This window comes from Eubalaena glacialis, chromosome 10 (assembly GCF_028564815.1).
Source record: "Eubalaena glacialis isolate mEubGla1 chromosome 10, mEubGla1.1.hap2.+ XY, whole genome shotgun sequence".
Classification (NCBI taxonomy): Eukaryota; Metazoa; Chordata; class Mammalia; order Artiodactyla; family Balaenidae; genus Eubalaena; species Eubalaena glacialis.
The window spans coordinates 65,537,612-65,551,532 of NC_083725.1; the positions used below are offsets into that span (position 1 = coordinate 65,537,612).

Sequence of the window (13,921 nt, forward strand, 5' to 3'; positions counted from 1 at the left end):
ACCTGGAAGATAAGATAGTGGAAATAACTACCGCAGAGCAGAATAAAGAAAAAAGAATGAAAAGAATTGAGGACAGTTTCAGAGACTTCTGGGGCAACATTAAACGCACCAACGTTTGAATTATAGGGGTCCCAGAAGAAAAAGAGAAAAAGAAAGGGTCTGAGAAAATATTTGAAGAGATTATAGTTGAAAACTTCCCTAATATGGGAAAGCAAATAGTTAATCAAGTCCAGGAAGCACAGAGAGTCCCATACAGGATAAATCCAAGGAGAAACACGCCAAGACACATATTAATCAAGATATCAAAAATTAAATACAAAGAAAAAATATTAAAAGCAGCAAGGGGGGGCTTCCCTGGTGGCACAGTGGTTGAGAATCTGCCTGCTAATGCAGGGGACACGGGTTCGAGCCCTGGTCTGGTAAGATCCCACATGCTGCGGAGCAACTAGGCCCGTGAGCCACAACTACTGAGCCGGCGCGTCTGGAGCCTGTGCTCCTCAACAAGAGTGGCCACGATAGTGAGAGGCCCGCGCACCGCGATGAAGAGTGGCCCCCGCTTGCCGAAACTAGAGAAAGCCCTCGCACAGAAACGAAGACCCAACACAGCCAAAAATTAATTAATTAATTAATTAATTTAAAAAAAGAAAAAAAAAAAGCAGCAAGGGAAAGCCAACAAATAACATACAAGGGAATCCCCATAAGGTTAACAGCTGATCTTTCAGCAGAAAATCTGCAAGCCAGAAGAGAGTGGCATGATATATTTAAAGTGATGGAAGGGAAAAACCTACAACCAAGATTACTCTACCCAGCAAGGATTTCATTCAGATTCAACACAGAAATTAAAACCTTTACAGACAAGCAAAAGCTAAGAGAATTCAGCACCACCAAACCAGCTTTACAACAACTGCTAAAGGAACTTCTCTAGGCAGGAAACACAAGGGAAGGAAAAGACCTACAATAACAAACCCAAAACAATTAAGAAAATGGTAATAGGAACATACATATTGATAATTACCTTAAATGTAAATGGATTAAATGCTCCAACCAAAAGACATAGACTGGCTGAATGGATACAAAAACAAGACCCGTATATATGCTGTCTACAAGAGACCCACTTCAGACCTAGGGACACATACAGACTGAAAGTGAGGGGATGGAAAAAGATATTCCATGCAAATGGAAATCAAAAGAAAGCTGGAGTAGCAATACTCATATCTCACAAAATAGACTTTAAAATCGAGACTATTACAAGAGACAAAGAAGGACACTACATAATGATCAAGGGAGCAATCCAAGAAGAAGATATAACAGTTGTAAATACGTATGCATCCAACATAGGAGCACCTCAATACATAAGGCAAATGCTAACAGCCATGAAAGGGGAAATCGACAATAACACAATCATACTAGGGGACTTTAACACCCCACTTTCACCAATGGGCAGATCAACCAAAATGAAAATAAATAAGGAAACACAAGCTTTAAATGACACATTAAACAAGATGGACTTAATTGATATTAATGGCCATTCCATCCAAAAAGAACAGAATACACTTTCTTCTCAAGTGCTCATGGAACATTCTCCAGGATAGATCATACCTTGGGTCACAAATCAAGCCTTGGTAAATTTAAGAAAATTGAAATCATATCAAGTATCTTTTCCAACCACAACGCTATGAGACTAGATATCAATTCCAGGAAAAAAACCTGTAAAAAATAGAAACACATGGAGGCTAAAGAATGCACTACTAAGTAACCAAGTGATCACTGAAGAAATCAAAGAGGAATTCAAAAAATAGCTAGAAACAAATGACAATGAAAACAGGTGACCCAAAACCTATGGGATGCAGCAAAAGTAGTTCTAAGAGGGAAGTTTATAGCAATGCAGTCCTACCTCAAGAAACAAGAAACATCTCAAATAAACAACCTAACCTTACACCTAAAGCAATTAGAGAAAGAAGAACAAAAAAACCCCAATGTTAGCAGAAGGAAAGAAATCATAAGGATGAGATCAGAAATAAATGAAAAAGAAATGAAGGAAACAATAGCAAAGATCAATAAAATTAAAAGCTGGTTCTTTGAGAAGGTAAACAAAATTGATAAGCCATTAGCCAGACTCATCCAAAAAAACAGGGAGAAGACTCAAATCAACAGAATTAGAAATGAAAAAGGAGAAGTAACAGCTGACACTGCAGAAATACAAAGGATCATGAGAGATAACTACAAGCAACTATATGCCAATAAAATGGATAACCTGCAAGAAATGGACAAATTCTTAGAAAAACACAACCTTCCAAGATTGAACCAGGAAGAAATAGAAAATATAAACAGACCAATTACAAGCACTGAAATTGAAAATGTGGTTAAAAATCTTCCAGCAAACAAAAGCCCAGGACCAGATGGCTTCACAGGAGAATTCCATCAAACATTTAGAGAAGAGCTAACACCCATCCTCTCAAACTCTTCCAAAATATAGCAGAGGGAGGAACACTCCCAAACTCATTCTACGAGGCCGCCATCACCCTGATACCAAAACCAGACAAAGATGTCGCAAAGAAAGAAAACTACAGGCCAATATCACTGATAAACACAGATGCAAAAATCCTCAACAAAATACGAGCAAACAGAATCCAACAGCACATCAAAAGGATCATACACCATGATCAAGTAGGGTTTATCCCAGGAATGCAAGGATTCTTCAATATACACAAATCAATGTGATAAACCATATTAACAAATTGAAGAATAAAAACCATATGATCATCTCAATAGATGCAGAAAAAGCTTTTGACAAAATTCAACACCCATTTATGATAAAAACTCTCCTGAAAGTAGGCACAGAGGGAACCTACCTCAACATAATAAAGGCCATATATGACAAACCCACAGCCAACAACATTCTCAATGGTGAAAAACTGAAACCATTTCCTCTAAGATCAGGAACAAGACAGGGTGCCCACTCTCACCACTATTATTCAACATAGTTTTGGAAGTTTTAGCCACAGCAATCAGAGAAGAAAAAGAAATAAAAGGAATCCAAATCAGAAAAGAAGTAAAACTGTCACTGTTTGCAGATGACATGATACTATACATAGAGAATCCTAAAGATGCTACCAGAAAACTACTAGAGCTAATCAATGAATTTGGTAAAGTAGCAGGGTACAAAATTAATGCACAGAAATCTCTTGCATTCCTATACTAATGATGAAAAATCTGAAAGAGAAATTAAGGAAACAAAACCCAATCCAAAAATGGGCAGAAGACCTAAATAGACATTTCTCCAAAGAAGATGTACAGATTGCCAACAAACACATGAAAGGATGCTCAACATCACTAATCATTAGAGAAATGTGAATCAAAACTACAATGAGGTATCACCTTACACCGGTCAGAATGGCCATCATCAAAAAATCTACAAACAATAAATGCTGGAGAGGGTGTGGAGAAAAGGGAACCCTCTTGCACTGCTGGTGGGAATGTAAACTGAGACAGCCACTATGGAGAACAGTATGGAGCTTCCTTAAAAAACTGAAAATAGAACTACCATAAGACCCAGCAATCCCACTACTGGACATATACCCTGAGAAAACCATAATTCAAAAAGAGTCATGTACCACAATGTTCATTGCAGCACTATTTACAATAGCCAGGATATGTGTGTCCATCTGCATTCTTATTCCTGTCCTGCCCCTAGGTTAGTCAGAACCATTTTTTTTTTTTTTTTAGATTCTATATATATGTGTTAGCATACAGTACTTGTTTTTGTCTTTCTGACTTACTTCACTCTGTATGACAGACTCTAGGTCCATCCACCTCACTACAAATAACTCAATTTCGTTTCTTTTTATGGCTGAGTAATATTCCATTGTATATATGAGCCACATGTTCTTTATCCATTCATCTGTCAATGGACACTTAGGACATGCATTGGTTGACTAGCTTCTTCTTCACTTTTACCTTCCTAAATTTGTATCTACCCCCCCCACCCAGAAATAATCAGCACTTTATAATCTTTTTTTTAAAAATAAATTTATTTATTTATTTATTTTTGGCTGCATTGGTTGACTACCTTCTTCTTCACTTTTACCTTCCTAAATTTGTATCTACCCCCCCCACCCAGAAATAATCAGCACTTTAATCTTTTTTTAAAAATGTTTATTTATTTATTTATTTTTGGCTGCGTTGGGTCTTTGTTGCTGTGCACAGGCTTTCTCTAGTTGTGTTGAGTGTGGGCTTTTCTTCATTGCAGTGTGCAGGCTTCTCATTGCGGTGGCTTCTCATGTTGCGGAGCAAGGGCTCTAGGCATGCGGGCTTCAGTAGTTGTGGCACATGGGCTCAGTAGTTGTGGCTCATAGGCTCTAGAGTGCAGGCTCAGTAGTTGTGGCACATGGGCTTAGTTGTTCTGTAGCATGTGGGAGAAAAAATCATATGATCATTTTAACAGAATGCCAAAATATTTTGATAACAATCACCATATATTTTTGATTTAAGCAAATCTTAATTAATATGTTAATGAATATTGATCTCAAACCAACAGCCAGTATTCTATTTAGCAGTTAAACATTAGAATCATTTTCATTAAAGTTAATAATTTGAGTGTCATTACCATTATTTAAAATTTTCCTAGAAGTGCTAATCAATGCAGTAATGAGAAAAAGAAGTGAAGGAGGTATAAATATCTGACAGGAAGAGACAAAATTATCATTATTTAAAGATTATAAGGTTGCTTAAAAAACTATTAGAACTAGTGGGAGAGTTCAGAAAGATTGGCAATTATGACAGCAATATTTAAAAATTAATAGTTTCCTTATGTATCAACAACAATTAGTTAAGATAATGAAAAAAAAGAGTCCATATCATGGCAATCAAAAATAAAATCAAAGTACCCAGTAATAAACTTAAAGATAAATGTGCCAATCTCAAAACTTTGCCATGGAATCTAAAAGGAGATTTGAATAAAGGGATAGACATTCTACATTACGGTACTGGAAGATTTAATATTATAAAGATATTAATTTTCCTCAAGCTAAGCCTATAAATTTAACAAAACCCCAACAAAAACACCTGGAAGTGTTTTAGAATGTGAAATAAATCTATTTTTTAGTTTATTTAGAAAAATCAACAAATGAAGAAAGCAAGCACATCTTTAAGAAGAATAGTAGTGAAAAGGCCTTTTCCTATCAGATATTAAAATAAGTCAGCAAGATAGAGTAATTAAAATATTACTGTTCTACGTAAAAAAATAGCTCAGAAATATATCCAAGTACATATCAGAATTTAGTATATAATAAAGCTAGTGCCTCATTCAGTGGGGGGAGTGTTAAGATGACAGTCTAGGGGACTTCCCTGGCAGTCCAGTGATTAAGACTCCATCTTCCAGTGCAGGGGGCAGGGGTTCGATACCTGGTCAGGGAACTATGATCCCACATGCCACGGTGCAGCCAAAAGTTAAAAAAAAAAAAAAAGCTGTCTAACTGTTAAAATAAACCCAAACTCACACACTACACTAAGATAAATTCCAGAAGGATTAAAAATTTTAACGTTAGTAGAAGAAAATACACAGGAATATTTACAAAACTTTGGAGTAAGGAATGATTTTCTACACATGAAACTAAAAGCAGAAAGTATAAAGGATGATAGATGTGATTATGTAAAGTATAAAACTTTTATATAGGAAGATTTACCACAAACCAAATTAGAAGACAAATGACATTGGAGGAAAGTATCCTTAACCAAAGGTTTGTATCCTTAATGTTCAAAGACCTTCTTCAAATCAATAAAAGAAAAATGAAGATACACAACTGACCAGGAAAGGTATTTGACACAAGAAAAATCCTCAAATGCCCAATAAACATAAAATGTTCAACTTCACTATCAGTCAAGAAGTGCAAATTTAAACCATAAAGAAAAAAATAAGGATAAATATATCCATAATTAAGAGGAGTTTGGAGATTCAGGCCCTTTCAAACATTACTGGATATATAAACTTATACAGTTCTTCTAGAGGGTATAAAAGCCATAAGACAGGATTTATTCTTTAGTTTAGGAATGCTACTACTAGGGATGTACAGCAAAAAAATAATTAAGGGTATATATATATATCTCCTTAATATATAACATGGCACTCTCTATAATAATAAAGAATTGGAAACAACCTAAGTGTACAAAAACAAGGGATGTATGCAGCCGTTTCAAAAGATGTAGAAGAATATTTAGGAACAAAAAATATTTCAGGAAAGATATTTAAAATAACAAAGCAATAATGAAAATGCAGCCAGTAGGGGGAAAGAAGTTGTAACTTTGACAACCTGACACTAGAGTTCTGATAGGGAAGGACTATTTTGATTTAGCAGAATAACGTATCTCTTTGTAGTTTAGAATAAAGTAGAAGAAGCATTGAATTGCCTTGTGCAAAAGAGGATGGAAACTGGAAATGATTGCTTTGGAGTTTATAGCTAGAGGGGGTTGAATTTGGAAAATGAAAAAGATATTCATTACCTTCTCAGGGAGAGAAGCTGGACAGCTGTTGCTGCTGTACTGCCTCTGGAGGGATGGTCAATGAGAATTTTCCAGTGATATGAATGACTAATGGACTCTTAAAAGAACTGCTCTCTTAACATGCAGTTTCAAGTAATTCTCTAAGCTGAGCTTCAGTATAAGCCATCCTTTCTTGCTCCCAAATTTTCCCTAAAAGTTTGCCAACACCACCTTGTTTAGGCCATATTTTGGGGTGAGAAGGGGTTGGGGAAATGTAGAAGGGACATTTCATGCCCAGAAAGTGAAATGAGCGGTGGAGATCAAGGCAGAAAATCAGAGCTAGAGGTAATCAAAAGAAACATATCGCCACTGTCACCTCCACAAAACCCCCCAAGAACCCTCAGAGATATTGGTAGGGACTTGGGCTTCACACCCTTTCATAGGACAGAGGTTTGAGCAGAATTCTTTTATATCTCAAAAGTTGGGGAGACCCATAAAGTACATGTGATGAAGAAACTCAAGAGAAAATTCTTTAGAAGGATACACAGTATGCAAAAGTTACTTAAGATGCTAAAATTATGAGCATTATTTATTTTCCTCTTTTGCTCACCTGTATTTTGATTCTTCTATAATGCATCCATATTACTTATATAATTTTTAGAAGTAAAAGTGTACTGAGGGAATACGTAAATCTACCAGAAAGCTGACTGGTGGTTGCCAGGGGCTGCAGGAAGGGAGGAATGGGAAGTGACTGCTTAATGGGTGTGGGTTTCCTTTTGGGGAGATGAAAATGTTTTAGAACTAGATAGAGGTAGTGGTTGTACAACATTGTGAATGTACTAAATGCCACTGAGTTGTTCACTTTAAATGATTAATTTTATGTTTATGAATTTCACCTCAACAGAGAAAAAAGAAAAAAGAAAAAAATCTACTGAGGAGAAAAACATACAACATAGATCAGACTCCGTCACTCTTCTGCTTAAAATCCTTCAGGGACTTCCTAAGTCTTCAGCATGGCAAACAAGGCTCTTCACGTCCTGGCCCTGCTGCTGCTCCGCCACAGCCACCTCTTCCTATAAACCTTATTCTCCAGCCATACAAAACCATGTGCAGTGCTCTGAAAGGACCTATTCTTTCCTGCCTTTGTGCCTTTGTATGGCTTTGCTTTTCTTGGAATGCCCTTCCCCTAGTTAGTTTCCACTCAACCTTCAAAACTCAGCTAAACATCTCCTCCTTTGAGAAGCTTTCCCTGATTTCATAGTCTTGGGTACCTCTTCCCTTATACCCCAAGAACCTTCTGGACATTTCTTTATTATATCAGTGTAGGTGATTGTGAATCTTTGGAGGACCGGGCCTGGGCCTTTCCTCTCTTTAGCTTCAAAAGTTGGCCCAGGACAGAAGCCACAATGAATGTAGAATGAATAAGAACAGACTTAAAATCACTGAAAATAACAACCTTTTCTAATGTAAACAGGTAGTTACCCTGGGCATGGAATTGAAAATGATTCAGAGATGTTTAACTGGCCTACTATGGTATTTATCATAGAGGAAGAGGATATCTTTCCTTTTTCTTCTTACTTTTTATGAATTATTTAGGAATTGAAGTATGATAAAAATTCTGAGTGATAGGTTAATAAAAATGTCAATCTAATTAGCAAAATGGTCCCACATGGGGGATAGAGGGTTGCAGAATACTGATGGTTTTAGGAAAATGCCTAAAAACTCAATTACTCTTGTAAAAAAAAAAAATCCAAAAACAAAAACAAAAAAACCATGATAGGTAATAGATAAAAAGATTTTTTTTTTTGATACCTTGACTCAAAACTAAGATATAGTATTGCTATCTTAGGATAGTTTTTAAAAATACCTAAGTCTTATAGGATTTTAAATGAACCTAAGCTCCTAATGAAATCATGGATCTAGGCAAAAAAATCATCAATGGCTGCTAAAACTATTAGGTAAAATGTTGACGAGGAACATATGTATCAGGCTGGCTGCCCCTGAATCCACTGTTCAATCTTAGCATTTACTAAAAGTGGGACAGTCAGACATTAACTACCTCCTGATAAGATGCAGTAGGAAGTACACTGCTTAAGAAACAGTCTTGCCAAAAGAATTGAACCTGAATTTAACGTCTCTAATCATCATGTTGTGAGAAATATAAAGGAAAGAGGAGCATGTTAAATGACCCCATTGAGGTATGAGAAATCAAGTCAAGAAGATGGGAAATTTGGGACTTCCCTGGCGGTCCAGTGGTTAAGACTGTGCGCTTCCAATGCAGGGGACACAGGTTCGAATCCTGGTCAGGGAACTAAGACCCTGCATGCCGCAATGGTGTGGCCAAAAAAAAAAAAAAAGATGGGAAATTCTATAAGACAAATGACAATTTCTTCAATGAATAAGTTGTATGAAGAAAAGGGAAGGGAAAATCAGAATTCAAGGAGACAAAGATTTGAGACAAAAATTTTGAATAAACAAAAAGATATTTTTGAGACAACCTAGGAAAATTTATATGGATTGGGTGTTGATATTATTAAGGAATTATTGTGAACTGTTATGTCTGATAACAGTGATTATCACACCATTGTTCTTTTTTCTAAAGTTTATTTTTCATTTTATTGAGGTATAGTTGATTTACAACACACCATTATGGTTTTTTTAAAGTTCTTATATTCAGAGATTGAAATGTTAATGGTGAAATGATATGATGTTTTGAATTTGCATTAAAATGCTTCCTAAAAAGTGTGTGTTGGGGTAGATGAAACAATAATGCAGAATATTAATAATTGTTGACTCTGGATGATAACGGGCACATGGATTCATTATACTATTCCTTCCCCTCTCGTGTATGTTTGAAAATTTCCATAAGAAAAAGCTTTAAAGAATAAACCTAACATTCAACAGCCATGTGGCAATGTTTATATGCCCATCTACTGAGCCAAGACTATGTCATAGGAGATGGCATTGTTGGACCAATGGGAAGATCTTGGGCCTTGGAGTCAGAAAGTCCTGGGTTTGAATTCCAGCTCTGCTACTTACTATCCCTGTTAGGTCGGGCAAGTTACTCACTTCTCAGAATCTGTTTTCTCATCTGCAAACAGGGATAATATTACCTACTTCAGAAGATTTGCAGAATAAGTGAGATGATATACAGAGTGCCCATCACGTGCCCCTCACAGAATAAATACTCTGTGAATGTTAACTACCTTATACTAATCCAGTTATTTCCTTTATTATTTTTTAAAAATAAATTTAAGTAATACTCCCCCAATTTTACTCTCCAGAGGAAGGAACCACTGTTAACAGTTTGGTGTTGGTATCTTTCTGGACTTTTTCTTTACATCTATAAATATATATAGGAATATGCATCTACATACATACAGTGTGGGTTTTTTTAAAACAAAAATGGAATCTTATATTACATATTATTTGGCAATTTACTTTTATCACGTTACAATATATAGTGTGTCTCTTTTTGTCAGTTCATGTGGCACTTACATGTGATTCAATCAGTGTGCCATTCATATGCCTTTACTCCCAGATATGAGCATTTCTGTGAGATAGAATCCTACAGAATTGTTAGGTGGAAGAGTGTGTGTAGTGCATATCTTGATGGTACTACAAAATGGTCCTACTGCCCTTCTACAAGTTACTGAGTTATTTTCACATGAAGACCTCAATATTATCTATTTTCTATACATTTCTAAGTTGCATTCTGGAAGATATGTCGTTTCTGGTACCACTTATTTCTCAACAGGCACTGAAAGTGTTCTGAGAATAAATGTGTTTGATTAGCAAAAATCAGCCTCATGGAAAATAGTCAGGCTCCATTCTGCTATTTGTTCCTGTTAGAGGATAATGCACTGCATACTGTTTTCAAGGTTGAATGTAGCGGTGTATTGGATAGAATAAATGGGAGCCCTAGTTTTCTTTGTGAAAAACCAGTGAACATTATTTGAGGCAGAATCCTGAGAGAAAGCAGGGAAATAAAACCTCCTCTCAAATGAGGTCCCAGTGAATGGCAGCCGTGGAAAAGTGGATGAATAAAGAAAGGGGAAGGAAAGTCTGCCTTGATTCCCTGGGGAGTTCAAGATCTCACTTTCCTCCCCTGTTGTTCTAGTGACTTTTAGAGAGGACAATTCTAGAGAAGGATGGTTTCAAAAAGAAAAGAAATCCAAATGGAATCCAATTTGGCCTTACTTATGTCAGAGCACCTGCCATGTTGTGTACAATAGTCCCAGGCAGAACTCCTAAGAAAGATCACTCTGTAAACCATCCTTCTGCTGTGGGAGTTCAACAATTGTCCTTTGTCCATGCAGCCCTCCCATCATCCCACTATGGAGTTGCTGGTCCAAACCACTGTAGTAAGGTTTGGGCAAGAAGAAATTATTCCATTGTCTTCTAAAAGTTAGATCAATAAGGGTGATATCATTCATGACGTATGGCTTTCCTTGGGTCCCAGCTGTTCCAGATGTAGGAGATCATGTGCTACCCCATTGCTGTATATATTTCTCCAGATCCATAGGCAATATGGGCACATAGAAAATGACCTGTGTCTGATGAGAATCTACTTAAGCCCCAAAAATGCTGACTTTTTTTTTTAGGTGAAGTACAATCAACATTTTGCTTAGTGACTTCTAAAACAATGCATGTAAAAAAAAATAAATGTCCTGGTCTTTCTTGGACTTAGAGTTAGGTTTTAAATACAAGGTACTAACTCAATTCATTGCATTTGACCTCCAGAACACTTTTTGTCTCTAATTCCTTTTTTAGTCCTGAATCAGTCTTTTGCCAACAACAGATGGGTCGACCACAACAAATGGGCAGTTTGCACATGAGACAATGTACAACTCCTTGTTTGTTTTTCTTTGACAGGTAACTTTAATTATTTTGACAAATATTTAATGTGCCAGGTATTATCCTAGGTGCTAAGGATAAAGCAGAACAAAACAACAAAAATTCTTGCCTTTGTGGGTTTACATGCTAGTTGGGAAGCTTCATTCATTCATTCACTCATTTATTCCACAAGCATTTATTGATCTTCTAATACAACTCAGGCCTTAAACTACATACTGTGCCTAAGTAGGATTTTATCCCTGCCCTCAGAGTCTAGTGGGAGAAATAAGACATGTCCCCTGTCCTCCCCTGCTGCCCGCCATATACCCTCATATATAGCAAGTACAGAAGAGGGGTACCTCGTTCAGGTTGAGTGGTTCAAAGAATGTTTCTCAGAGAAACATGTAAACAAACAAGTAAGTTGAGGCTGGAAGAATGAACTGATGGGGGAGAAAGGCAGACCTGGTGGTGATGAGACGGAGCATGGCATATGGCCCGGGCCAGATGAGGAGACCAATGAATGCTGTTGAATGAATGAATGAAACTTCCCCAGGAGAGCATAAACTCCATGAGATATGTTCTGGGAACTGCAAGTTCCTTCCTGTGGCTGAAGTTTAAAGTGTGTGGGGATGAGAAGCAGGAGATGGGGCTGGGGAAGGAGGCAGGGTCAGGGCTTGAGGTAGGTCTGGCTAAGGAGCTTTGTCCTGATGACAATTAGAAAATTTGTGGATCATTTTAAATGGCAATATGACATGGTCTGATTGTTTTATTCTTTTCTTAATAAAAATGTATTTTAAAAATTCCACAAATGACATATGTTTATTTTAGATGACTCTTATGGACTTTTTGTGGGAGCAATGATTTCATCATACTATTTTTGTAAATGGTACTTTGCACATCTCTTTCTGCTTCACAGTGGAAGGACATTGGACCTGACATACAGAAGTCTCTCAGTAAAGATTTGCTGTTTTTGAAATTCCATGGACACTGGTAAGTTGCAGTCAGCTTAGGTGAGGCCATGATCTGGCCCAATTGTGCCACTCCGAGAAACTGGAGCTTCATTACCTAACTGGGAATATTTAACAATTCCCCCTGCTGCATCATTGCTACTATGTTTTTTATCTCCATTTTTTTTCACTTTTTATTATGGAAAACTCCAAATATTAATGTATGTAAAAATAGAAAGGGTAGTATAAGAAACCCTCATATACCTACCACCCAACGTCAACAATTAACAACTTACAGCCAATCTTGTCTCATTTATATCCTTTCCTCTTTCCGACCACTGCATTATTTTGAAGTAAATCCAAGACTTCAGATCTTTTTGTATGTATCTCTAAAAGATAAGAACTTGTTTAAAAACATATCCATAATTATTACAACTAACAAAATAAGGAGTTTTATTCTTTACAGTCATAAATATACAGTCAGTGCTCAAATTCCAACTGTCTCTTTTTTTTAAAGTTGGCTTATTTGAATCATGAGTTAAAGTCCACATTTGTATTGGGTTGTATAAGTTTTCTTTAATTAATAGGTTTCCTCTTTTTCTTTTTTTTTTCTTACCTTGCTTGTTATTTATTTAACTAAAGGCTCTTAACAGAATGGATAAGTTGAAAACAGCGCTTTAAGTGTGCCATTTTCCTTCATGCTCACCTTCACTAGGTTTTTTTTTTAACACCTGATAATTTTTAAGGTACAAAACTGTATCTCATTATTGCACAACATTCTTTTAATTTGCAAATCATGTCTAATGTTGCCTTTTTTTATCCTGTCAGCTTTATCCAACCACTGAGACACATGGTGATCACACCATATACCAAAATGAGTTCTAGATGGAATAAAGCGTTACATATGAATAAATAAAACCATAAAAAACTAAAATAAAATATAATATTGAACATATTTTTGGAAGGGAATATGTTACCTAAACATAAAAGCAATGGAAAATATCACAAAGAAAAGTATCAATAAAATCAAGTATATGCTGTTAAAACTTTTTGGTCAACAAACACAAAATGAAAGGACAAATGATAAACTGGGTGGGGGAAATAGTTACCATCTATGAGAGACAATAGTTTAGTAGCTTTAATACACATGGTCTTGTCTAGATTGTCACTGGGTCTGGATGGGTCCACTCACAAGATGACACCAAGTCGAGATTCTTTAGACTCTATCTTCTTTTTTTAAAAATTTTTATTGGAGTATAGTTGATTTACAATGCTGTGTTAGTTTCAGGTATACAGCAAAGTGAATCAGTTATACATATATATATATCCACTCTTTTTTAGATTCTTTTCCCATATAGGTCATTACAGAGTATTGAGCAGAGTTCCCTGTGCTATACAGTAGGTCCTTATCTGTTATCTGTTTTATATATAGTAGTTTGTATCTGCTAATCCCAAACTCCCAATTTATCCCTCCCTCACCCTCCTCTTTGGTAACCATAAGTTTGTTTTCTACATCTGTGACTCTGTTTTGTAAATAAGTTCATTTGTACCATTTTTTTAGATTCCACATATAAGCAATATCATATGATCTGGAAGTTGTATTTTTTTCTCTAGACCTCCTGCCCCAATTATTCACTTGAGAAACTTTAAGAGTGAGGGTA

At 36.2% G+C, this 13,921-nt stretch overlaps 1 long non-coding RNA gene across 4 annotated transcripts in view; it reads left to right on the forward strand.

The window, feature by feature from the left end:
* The window catches only part of LOC133100145 (uncharacterized), an 83,342-nt gene that overhangs the window by 27,401 nt on the left and 42,020 nt on the right, over positions 1–13,921 (forward strand). For 2 of the 4 annotated variants that reach the window (XR_009702398.1, XR_009702399.1), the window contains exon 4: positions 11,251–11,346. This is a non-coding gene — a long non-coding RNA (uncharacterized LOC133100145). Of the gene's footprint in view, positions 1–7,381; positions 8,252–11,250; positions 11,347–12,229; positions 12,304–13,921 lie in introns of those variants that run through there. The other 2 variants (XR_009702396.1, XR_009702397.1) reach the window with 2 other exon arrangements.